The following is a 12,066-nucleotide window of genomic DNA, read 5'->3' as shown; positions in this document are numbered from 1 at the left end:
TCTTAGAATACTTTAACCTTATTTACCTCTCATCTTATATAGGCTATTGTTTTTGTGAATCTTAGTTTTGTTATCTATAAATGTATTCAGATATGTATTAAATTGATTAGACTTTTATACCCCAAATATTTATTTAGATTTATCCACATATTTACTATTTTTAATACTTTCCATTGCTCTTAATTCTTGTCTGTCTCTCCACTTTTTCATGTGGAGGCATTTTCCTTATGTCTGAAAAGCATACATTTGAACATCCTATCTTGTTAGAGGTAAAACTTGGCAATTTTTGTTTGCCTAAAAATACCTTTATTCCACCATCATTTTAAAAATATATTTTTGCTGGTAATAGAAATCTGGATTTTCATCATTTTCTTTTGTCACATTGGAGCCACCAAGACACTGATTTCTGACTTCCACTCTGGCTAGTGAGCAGTCAGCTGTTTAATATATTCTTTGTTTTAAAAAAAAATATTCTTTTGTTAGTAGCCTCTTCTAAGATTTTTTTTTTCCTCCATTTGCTTTCATTTCACAATATGCCAAATTCTCAAATTCATCTTTTTTTTTTTTAAGATTTATTTTTTATTTATACAAGAGCCGGGGAACAGGCCAGATGTGAGAGGGGGAGAGGAGGTGAAAGGATTCACCAGAGATAGAGCGGGGAACAGAACAGGCAGACTGACGAAATACACTGCTGAGGGGAGCAGCTGGTGAGACAGGAGAGGTCTGCTGGCCATGTGAGTTGATCCGAGGCCATCGGGGATTGAACCCACACTGCAGAGGCTGCAACCAGCTTCACAGCGCTGCGCTCAACCGCCTGCACCACAAGAGAGGCCCTCAAATTCATCTATATTTTTCTTGAACATTTTTAAAATTTTAAACATTTTTTAACATTTTAAAAGTAGTACCTGGTAACACCTGGCACTGACTTTCACTGATGCTGATCTCTCCATGTGTCACAGTCCTGTGTTTAGAGATCCTCCATCCAAACACTTAGAGTGGCTTCTGTTTTCCTGCTTGGAAACTGACCAATAAACCCCAGTCTTAAAGTTTCTACAGAATTTTTTTACAGCCTGCAGACCTTTATATTTGTTATCTTTTTATAAAGGGGAACTTGGTTCAAGAACTACAGAAGTTGTGGTCCAAAACCAAGATTCTAAAGTGATTACAAACTGAGGAGAAAATTCCCTTTTCAAGACTCCTAACCTTGGCAAATAATTTATATATATATATATATATATATATATATATATATATATATATATATATTTGCACACTGCTAAACTCCCCATTCATTTTCCTTTATCCAGCAGGTTCATCTTATCCTTTCTGCAAAGCAATGTCTAGGATTCAGGGGTTAGTTACTGATACTTCAGTCAGCTTGTAACAGCTTCAGTTAGCTGTTACAATTACATATATTTAAATTTTCTTTCAGAAGACACTTCTAGTCTTTTAATCTGGAGTAGTGCCTCCCTCCTAGAACAGTGTTCTTAAACTTGAGCAAGTGCCAGAATCACACAGTGGGTTAACACAGAATGCTGGGTTGCAGGAGTTTGTGATTCAGTAGATCTGGGGTGACTAAGAATTTGCATTTCTTTAAGTTCTTAGTTGATGTGGATTATATTGGTCTGTGGACAACATTTTAAGAACTGCTGTCTTGAACCTCTCCACATTAAAGTCCACCACTTTTGATTGGTCCCTAGGAGCTCACCAGGTGGTGAGTAGACACAAGGTAGAAAGTGAAGCACAGTCTTGTCTTCTGAGAATTTAAAATATTGCCTTATCCCATCAATTGGTATTTTTTACAAAAGGAATTCTATAACAAATTATAACAATTTGGTGGCTTAAAACAACATAAATTTATTAACTTAAAGTTCTGAGAAGTCCAAAATGGGTTTCATTGGCCTAAAATCAAGGTATCAGCAGGAGTTGTATTCTTTCTGGCTGCTCTAGAGGAAAATCCAGTCCTTGCCCTTTCCAACTTCAATGGGCTGCCTTAATCCAGTGGCTCTTGACCCCCTTCCATCTTCAGCTTCATCAGCGACCAGATAAGCCTTTCTTGTGTGCATCACTCTGATCCTCACTGACTCTCTTGCCTCCCTCCTTCACTCTTAAGGACCATTGTGATTTCATGAGGCCCCTGGAATAATACAAAATATCATCCTCATTTCAAAATATTAAACACCAACCAATTTTGCCCCATAAGGTAACATATTCATAGATTCTGGGCATTAGGGCATAGACTTCTTCGGGTCCATTATTCTGGTCACCCCAGAGGTAAAGAATAGCTGTCTACCAAACTCTATTCTCCCTTTTGAGGGCAGACAGCCAGATGGCACCTTCCAGGCTTTTTTACAGTGGGTGAGGACAGGCGACTAAGGTATCCTCAGAGAAATGTGAGAGAACTGTGTGTGCCTTCCATGCCAGGCTTGCAAGACCCTCCTGTGCATACCTACATGTTCTTTCTACCTTCTCAGGACTCTAGAGGACAGTGGTGCCCCAGTGCTTGATGATCACCAGGAAGGAAATGCTGCCCCTGGAAAAAGGCTGATTTTGGAAGGCACCAGCAAGTACATCTGATAACTGGGGTCAAGGACTTGTGTGTGAGAGGAAAAGTGCTCTGGGGACAGGGTAAGGGCCTGAGGTGACTATGGAGAAGAGTTGTTAGGGAGCAAGACAGTAGAAGTAGAAGGCTGGAGCCCCAAGGGCAATGGGGGTTCCCAGCTCTCAGGAGTTTGGCTGCCTTCCCCTCATCTCTTCATCCTGCCCCTGCAGGTCCCACGAAGCTTAGACAGAGGTAAGGCCCCAAACCCCAGCTCTCTGCTCCACTGCTCTAGGAAGATGAGGGGCCCAGGCTTTTACTAAAGACCTGTTTGGTGGGTGATGGCAACTGAGACTCCCCTTCTTTTTTGTTTTTAAGCTCCTCTTCTTCAGGCTAGTGTCCCACCATCTCTGCTGGCTGGCTCACCTCCAAAAGGAGGTGGGATGTGCTAGACTGAGCCAGGGAGTCTTAGATTGCTCTGTGTCATCCTAATGGCCAAGTTTTCTGGGAGTCACCCACAAAAACCCCAGGGCTCTGGACACATTCCATCCAAATCCTGCATTAAGAGACTGAAACACCAGCCCAATTTCTAACAACTCAAGGCCAAATCCCTGGGATAACTACAACAGACCTGGAAGTTCCTGCCTGGGAAAACTCAAGGCTGCCAGAAGAGTTTACTATTTGTTCCATCCAGCACTCAAAGAAAGGCCCCTGTCTCCCAGTCTCTGTGGGAGGGTGGGAGCCTGGCCTCCCCTAAAGTCAGGTGGGAAATCAGGCCTTTGTGTAACTTTTCACTTCCCTGGCTCTGCAAGCCCCACTTCCTCTCCCTGTTTAACACACCCAGTCATAGTTATACAAATTGAAGTTTTGAGTTCAAAGTTGGATCTTCTTCCCATTGCAGCAGTTACTGAGTGAAGCCTGTTCCTACCACATTAACTAATGGCCTGCTTTATCTCTGTCAGCTGGAAAGTAGTATTCCATCCCACTCCACCCCAAGCAATTAGGATGGTGACTGATGCTTTAGAAGAGAAAAGAGAAACAAAATAATACTAGCTTTGATAAGATAAAGGTCTGGAACAGCAGCCCAGGGCTGCCATGCTGACTCTATAATCTTCAGGGACCCAGGCTCCACTATCTTGCTGCCTATTCCCTTCTTATGCTGCCTCCTTACTGTGGTCCAAGAAAACTGCCCCAGAAGTGCCAGTCAGCAGCACTTCCTGCAGGAGGTTTGCCTAAGTCACATGTCACTGCCCAGAAATTGGCTATAGGGGAGTTCTAGATTTAGGATGAGGACATCCATGAGACTTCCAACCACTGTTCTTTTATCAGAAGAGAAGGCTGATTGTGAAAAAGGGAGAGGGAGAAAAAAGGAAGGAAAATGGTGAATATGAGGGCAGGTAATTTCCATCCACAACCCACTACACCTAGTACCTCAGAGAACTCTGGTAAGGAAGAACTTACGTGTTATTTGCTGGTGGAGAATGTAGCATTTTCATTTTGAAGACATTTGATGGGGACAACCCAGTGACTGCACTTGAAGCAAGATGGAATTTTTCAACCTCAGGATTCTCATTTTCTACTGAGATTAGAACAGCTTGCTAAGAAGAGGGCCTCCCCTGGTGGCGCAGCGGTTGCGCGCTGGGCTGCGAAGCTACCAGCAGCCTCTGCAGCACCGGTTCAATCCCCGGCCACAGGCGAGGGTCCCACATGGCGCGACAGACCTCCCCTGCCATGCTTACTGCTCCCCTCAGCAGTGTATTTCATCAGTCTGCCTGTTCTGTTCCGTGCTCTGGCTCTAGTGAATTCTCTCACCCTCCCGTGCTTCTGACTGTACCCAGTGCTTAAATAAATCTTTAAAAAAAAAAAAAATGTAGAAGAGGAGTTGGATGGGGAAAGTTTTTTTGGGGGGGAATGAGCATGGTGTGTGAGGAGGAGGCCTAACAGTTCAAGACCCTTGATCTTGTGGAATCAGACCCTGTGGCCAGGGGCTCAAGGGTTCAGGTAAAGCTCCAAGGTGTGATGAATGCTTGTGGCTAAGTCACCTCACTGATTTGACCTTCTATTTCCATCTTGGTAAAATTAACCTTCCATAAAATGGTCTAACTTTTTTTTTTTTTTGACAGAAAATTGATAGAACCCAAAATAGATGAAAGCGGAGCATCTTTGAGAATGGAGAATTAGAGTGTTGTCCGCTGGACCACACAGACTCTTGTGAGGAATTTGAGTCACCTCCAAAGGAGTAGGTATGGCAGAGATTACTCACTACTCCCAGGCACCCAGTCTCACCTTCTTTCATTTAGTAATGAGACACCTTCCAAGGGAGTTTTGGCAGGGCAGTCCCCAGCTTCCCTTCAAGTTTCCAACAGTGGGATGTATGCAGAACTGCAAGGGAACTCTCAGGTAATGTCCTTAAAAATAAAGCCTTTAGTCCTCTGTTCCCCAACTTCTTGTACCTGACTGGCAAAGGGGCCTCTTGGTTATGATGGCCAAGTCAACATGCCAACCTCAGTGCCCAGGTGACCTCATGGGGAAATAAATCTATTGCTCTAGACAACCCACCTGCCCACCTCACTTTCTGTTAGCTGAAAGAGAAATAGAGACCTGTCTTGTTAAAGCCAGTGTGTTTGGTGTCTTTTTGTACAGTGACTTAGCAGATTGTTGAACAAGAAAACCATGGCTCAAAGGAACAGCTTGAGAACCTCTTCATCACCTACTCCAGATCTCCCCAGTGCTCAATTCATGGACACCATTTCACTCATTATGACACATGTCCCCATGTGATGACTGTGGCCACTATTAAAGCTTCCTCAATTCCACCCTAGTGGGAAAATCAGCAGCTTTGTTGGCTAAGAGGATCAGAAAAGTTGGTTCATCCAATCAGTCATAATGTAGACACTAATTTATAAACTTAGCAACACAAAGCAAATTACAGTAAGTCCTCATCTAACATTGGCAATAGGCTCTTGGAAACTGTAACTTCAAGTGAAATAACATAAAAGCGAATTACCATAGGCTGGTTTAAATAAGAATTAAGTTCCAATGGCATATTTCTGGCAAAAAGAATATCACCAAAATCACTAAAGATCCAAAACCATTCATTCATTCATTTTCCAACATGCCTAACCTGGCAGCTCAGGGTACATACAAGGCAGGAACCAACCCAGGACAGGATGCCCTCACATACTTACTCACACAACTTCAACTAGGACAATCTAGACACATGTATGAACCTAACAGGAGGAAAGTGGAGTTCCCAAAGAAAACACACACAGCTTGGTAAGACCGTGCAAACTCCACACACTCAGTGGCCACAGCTGGAAATGCATCTGTCCCTTCATCAACATAACAACAAAACAACATTGAATGAAATTATTATGAGGTAAACCTGAGGGAGATAGTGGTGGACCAGGTCTGTGCATCCTCATCCTTGTGCTTAAGAATACAGGACAAGGCCCAAAGGCAGATATGCATAGAGAAACAAGAAAAAGAATTTATTCATATCGAATGAAGAAGGGAGAGCTTATTGACTGGCACTTGACCAGATGCTGTTTGTCCTTCCCATAGATAAATGTCTGCTGAGACATGAGATAAATGTCCCTGAGACCAGGGTGCAAACAGAAGTCAGCCAAAAGAGAACGCCTGCCTGTTCTCCACATTTTGGAAGTCCACATGGCATCTCAGCTCAGCCCCTAGTTCCCAGCAGGAATTGTGGGGGGGTGGGGGCTCAGGGGGAGTTGGAAAAGCATCACCTTTTACCATCGAGTTTGCTATGAGTATCACCCACTGGCTCAGAGGCGGTTCCTTACTGTTCTTACACAACATTATTTGAGGGTCAACTGTTAGAGGGCAACCCCAATGTGAAATGGGTTGACCTGACTGTGGATCCTCACCCCCATGCTTAAAAGGGATTTATAAAAAGACTCAACTGCAGGCACACACAAAAAGGTTAATAAAGGGTTTATTTACAAGAAGGGGAAAAGAAGAAATTAATAACTCAGAGAGAAAGAGATAAATTGGTGAATATGTTCCACCAGTTCCACTGAGCTGGACCCCCAATAGCACTCCGAGAGCCAGCGAAAAAACCCCATGGTCCACATGTCTGGTTCTATACCAAATCTGACTGCTTAACTCCACCCTCAGTTCCCAGCAATCCTCCCTTTGGTGGTGATGACATTATGGGATTTGTAGTCCTTGGTGTCTTGGATCTCTTTGGTCTGGGGTGGGGTCCATAACACCTATTTGTGGAGTTAGTTCAGGATATCCTTTCCCCCCAACAATGCTGTTGTAGAAAAATCTGATTTCTGTTCTCTTTTCTCCTTGCATCATTTTCTGCTAACTCCCACCCTTTCTTCATTCTCACCACTCTTCCTCACTCTTCTTTCTCCTTGGTTTTTCTCTTTAGTGCCTAAATTAAGTTGTTAAAACATGTGTCATCCCTGGTGACATGGGTCACCATTGATGGTTCATGCATAAGTAGAAGGCAAAGTATCTAGGACACAGTGTATTACCGGCAGCTCAGGCAGCAGGAGATCTTGAAACCACGCTGTAGGCAGGATTTCTTCCTGTTGAGATACTGCTCAATCTCAGAGGGAAAATGAAAAAGGTCCAGAGTCACCTGCAAAGGAAGAATAGCTGTAAAAAGACAGAAATGTAAAGTGTTCAACAAACCTTCCTTCAAATGAAAGCTCATCATTGCCACCTTTGCCAGGCACAGGTCTAGGTGCTCATGTGCACGATCTCTGTTTCAGAATTATTCAAGGTAAACATTCTTATTCTCATTTTACAAATGGGGAAACTGAAACTCAGAGGAATGAGATTGGGATTTGAATCCAGCTTTAATTTTTTTCTCCCTCATATCATCACCATGTCTCATACTTTAAATAAGAAATATAAGATGTTAAAAACTATCCTTGGAAGATGTGATGGCTAAATTTATGTGTCAGCTGGGATGTCCAGATAAGTGGTCAAACATCATTCTGGATGTTTCTATCAGGGTATTTTTGGATGAGACTAATATTTAAATTGATGGACTTTGGGTAAAGAACTTTGACCTCCACAGTGTGGCAGGGCCTCATCCCAAAAGCTGAAGGCCTGAACAGAATGGGAAGCCTGCCCTCTCCCAAGCAAGGAAGAATTCTGTGGGCAGTTGGCCTTGGGCTTGGATAGAAGCAACAGTGCTTCCCTGGGTCTCCAGCCTGCTGGCCCACCCTTCAGACTTTGGACATGACATCCTCCATAATTCATGATCCAATTTATTTAAAAAAGCAAATTAACAAAACATACATACATGCACACACACACACTGTTTCTCTGGAGAGCCCTAACTAATCTAGTAATACGAGGAGAGGGAATTATGAAGTGAAGGGAAGAATACAATGTTCTTAGAAGTATGTGGGGTAGATGGCTACCTAACAGAACCTGAGAGACATGAAGAATGTTGATTCTCTGCTATCTGCAGCTCTGTGCTTTCCCACAACCTTCAGGGACACAGCCCCACACACACCCTGGGGTAGTGAGCCAATCTAGAGAGGCTGCAGCCAGAGCAGGGTCCTCTTCCAGGTGGTATTCAGGCATCTGTGGCGGCCTTCCTCCTCTCAGGCTTACATGGCCACATGGCGAGCAGACCTCACCTGTCTCTCCCGCTGCTCCCCTCAGCAGTGTATTTCGTCAGTCTGCCTGTTCTGTTCCCCACTCTGTCTCTGGTGAATCCTCCCGCGCATCTGGCCTGTACCCCAGTTCTTGTATAAATAAATAAAAAATCTTAAAAAAAAAAAAAAAAGGCAAAAAACTTTGTATCTCTCCCATTTCACAGTCCAAAGTGAGGTTCCCTGTCTGGCAGTCTGCCCTTACTCTGTTCTTTTAAGTAGTCTCTTCTGTACCTTGAGACACTATTGTCAGCTGCAGGATGGGAGCTGGACTGCTGCTGGCTGAGGTCATCAGTGACATTTTGATTTTTTAATCTTCTGACTCTGTTGTTAAAGCAAAACCAAAACAGGGCCCATTTGAACACTATCCCTAGACCAAAACTTAAAACTGTCCTGATTTCTCCAAAATGCTGGCTTTGACCTTATATAAAACTTAAGCTTTCTTCATGGCAGCAAGACCTAAAAATCTCCTAGCTCATCAGGAGTCCCACAAGTAAGCTTCTGTGGGACTTCTAGCCAAAAAAAAGAACATCAGTGTCTAGTAACCAGTCACAACAGAACAACCGTGTATTTTCCTCATTCACACATAGCTCATAGCTGAACATGCTGAGAGCAGCACTTCTAACCCCTGTTGTTTTGGAGTCTCCGTGGTCATCAACAGTTTGTTCCCTACTCAATAAAATATTCCTATCACATAAAGCTATCTCGATTTTCTTTTTACACGTGAGCACAAGAGACCGTGGATCCACATTTTTTTAACTCTTATTTTGAGATAATCTCAATTCACATAGGCAATAGGAATATGAAAATCCTTTACCCAGTTTTCCCTCAATAATAACATCTTACAAAACTCTAAAACAGTATCACAACAAGGATGTTGACAGTGACACAACCCAAAGATCTTGGACAGGTTTTCCCATTTTGTGTGTATGTGTTTAGTTCTGTGCAATTATCCACCCCAGTCAAGATACAGCCCAGCTTGGTTTTGCTCACTGTCACTTCCCCCAAGGCCTAATGCAATGTCTGGCACAAGGATGATGCTCAGTAAATATTTGTTGAATGAACGAATGGTGTACTACCTAGGAGCCTAATATGCCATAACAGATATCCCAGAAACCAGCAGTGTAAACAGGACAGAGGTAACAAACAGTTCAGACCCAGGCCTGCCAGAACAGCCATGCCAGCTGTCCTCAAGCTAATTAGCATGGACAGGCAAGAACACCTAATCCTTGTATGGGCTGGGCCTAAAGATTACACACATAGCTTCTCACATTCTGATGACCAGAACCTAGCTGCAAGGACACTAAGCTGCAAGGAAAGCAGAGGTTGATTGTATCATCCACCGTCAATTCTTCCTCCCTCCCTGTCCATAGTAAGGTTCGTCAAGGCAGAGATTACTTTCCCACCATCATTGCTATTGTGCTTTGGCCAGTGTAATTGGGGCAGAAATGACAGGGTGTCAATTTTGAGAGGTCTTAAGCAGTCCCTGGGGTTTCTATTCTCCCCAGAGTACATCAGCCTCCCCATGAGAAGAGCCTCACCAGGTGGCCATTGGTCCAGACTATGAAAGACAATGGAGCAGCCCTTAATTGTTTTGAGTTTCGAGCAGAACTGCCTTTACAGACTTGTTTTTTTTTTTTTTTTTAAGATTTATTTATTTATGCATACAAGAACTGGGGCACATGCCAGAGGTGCGGGGGGTGAGAGGTTTCATCAGAGACAGAGCAGGGAACAGAACAGGCACACTAACTGAAATACACCGCTGAGGGGAGCAGCGGGTGAGCCGGAGAGGTCTGCTGCACCATGTGGGTAGCTCCCTGCCCAGCCAGGGGATTGAACTCACACTGCAGAGGCTGCGGACAGCTTCACAGTGCTGCACTCAACCCCTTGCGCCACCAGGGAGACCCCTGCCTTGCAGACTTCTAAGAATACTTTAATATATTGGTAAGTTGCAGAGATTTGGGGGCTACTTTTAATTCGGCTTTCATGCAGCAGACATCCAGTGGAGTGGCCGTGAACTCAGGCTGACTGAAGAGTTCTATTATTAAAGGAGGGATGCGTGAGCACTAGTGAACTACAAGCATTCTGTTTGTGGTGTGAGAGGGTCCCTGCCTGGATGGAGCAGACACAGCTTGGCCTGAGGGGTGGGGGAGGACGCCTATATGAGTCCAGAGGACAAAACCATAGCCAGCTTAGTTAGCATGGATATAACATAGGGGGATATGCTTTCCTGTACTCTGGGACTTTCCTCAGCCTCTCTGAAGAGGCTGTGCTGGGGCCAACCAGAATGGGAGGAGCAGATGGGGGGCAGGATGAAGGGCAGATTGGGGTGGATGGAATGATGCTAATAGAAAACTGTGTCAAAACAAATAAGACCATCACAATAGCAAAAAAGTTTGGGAAAAGTTTCTCAAGAGGTGGTACTAATAGAAGCTGGAATTAATGTGTATTTTACCATATTAAATAGTATCTGTTCCCAGTACAGTTGTAGAGAATGATACCATTCCAACCTGGATCCTATGCAAGGTTTGGAATGCAAATAAAAGTTAATTTATGTGGCTGCCAGATCACTCAGAATTTCCCCTAAAGACTCATTCTCCTCAGTTCCTCAGGGTGGACACACAGTTTGCTCTCTAAATGCTGCTGTTTTAAAGAAGTACTGCTTGATGATTATTTTGTCAACAAGAATTGAGATATGCAGAAATGACACCGTGTTGTTCTACCTAGGCAATTGCTAGAGCCCTGAAAGAGGTAAAAAGGATTTGAAAGCATAGTGATTTGGGTGTAACATCCATTTTGAGGTGGATGAATAGGCCCTGATAAGTATTGCCTGCTTTCTTGAAACTGGTTTGGGAAGTTAAAGCATGGTTTGAAATGTTTCTACAAATGCAAAATACCTTAAAATTTAGCTATTTTTTATTTATCTCCCTATTTTTTATTGTGAAAAATTTAAAACACTTTAAAATGTTGAAAGAATTAGAACCACAAATTCCTTCCATCTAATTTAAAGCTTTTACTTTTTTTTAAATGTATTTTTTTTTTAAGATTTATTTAGTTTTATACAAGAACCGGGGTACAGGCCAGATGTGCAGGAGGGTGAGAGGATTCACCAGAGACAGAGAGGGGAACAGAACAGGCAGACTGACTGAAATACACTGCTGAGGGGAGCAGCGGGCAAGACATGAGAGGTCTGCTTCGCCATGTGGGATTCTCACCGGTCAGCTGGGATCAAACCCATGCTGCAGAGGCTGTGGACAGCTTCACAGTGCGGCGCTCAACCGCCTGTGCCACCAGGGAGGCCCTAAAGCTTTTGCATTTTTGTGTACATATTTTAAGTTCTAATTTAAAGCTTTTATATATTTTTTTCTCCCCTTCTCTCCCTCATTCTCCCCTGATGTACGTGGACACATTCCAGTTTTGAAAATAAGTTGTCAATATATCATCATAAACTTCAGCATGAACCTAAGAATAAGGCCAATCTCCCATATAACTACAATGCCATTGTTGTAGAGCAACCCCGATACAAAACGGGGTGCCTGACTGTGGGTCCTCACCCGCGCGCTTAAAAGGACTTATCAATGCTCTACTGCAGGCACACGTGAAAGGTTAATAAAAGGTTTATTTACAAGGGAAAGGGAAATGAGGAAATGTACAGCTCTGGGAGAAAAGTGGGAGACAAAGTTTTAAATGCGTCCTACCCGATCCGCCGATCAGGAATCCCAAAATGGCGCTCTCAGAGTTGGCCGCCAGCCAGGAGCGGTGAAGCCAGGAGGCAAGCGATCGCGAGCCAGAGAGCGAGCAAGGCCCACGTGTTTGGTTTTTATATCCAACCTGGCTGCCCAACTCCACCCTCAGGTCCCAGCCACCCTCCCCTTGGTGGTG

The 12,066-nt window shown here is 43.7% G+C and overlaps 1 protein-coding gene across 5 annotated transcripts in view; it reads left to right on the top strand.

Annotated features, from left to right (window-relative positions):
- ZFP62 (ZFP62 zinc finger protein) overlaps nt 1-12,066 on the top strand; it is a 37,018-nt gene that overhangs the window by 22,420 nt on the left and 2,532 nt on the right. The window contains exons 2-4 of one of the 5 annotated variants that reach the window (XR_008550403.1): nt 2,475-2,628; nt 4,663-4,782; nt 5,183-9,797. The gene's annotated coding sequence lies outside the window, so the exon portion shown is untranslated. Of the gene's footprint in view, nt 1-2,474; nt 2,629-4,662; nt 4,940-5,182; nt 9,798-12,066 lie in introns of those variants that run through there. The other 4 variants (XR_008550401.1, XR_005123234.2, XR_008550402.1 and 1 more) reach the window with 4 other exon arrangements.

The sequence above is a fragment of the Talpa occidentalis genome, unplaced genomic scaffold (assembly GCF_014898055.3).
Source record: "Talpa occidentalis isolate TD23 unplaced genomic scaffold, MPIMG_talOcc4v2.1 talOcc4.9, whole genome shotgun sequence".
NCBI classification, from domain to species: domain Eukaryota; kingdom Metazoa; phylum Chordata; class Mammalia; order Eulipotyphla; family Talpidae; genus Talpa; species Talpa occidentalis.
The sequence above is the reverse complement of the archived record's forward strand: the minus strand, read 5'-3'. Positions and strand labels throughout refer to the sequence as shown.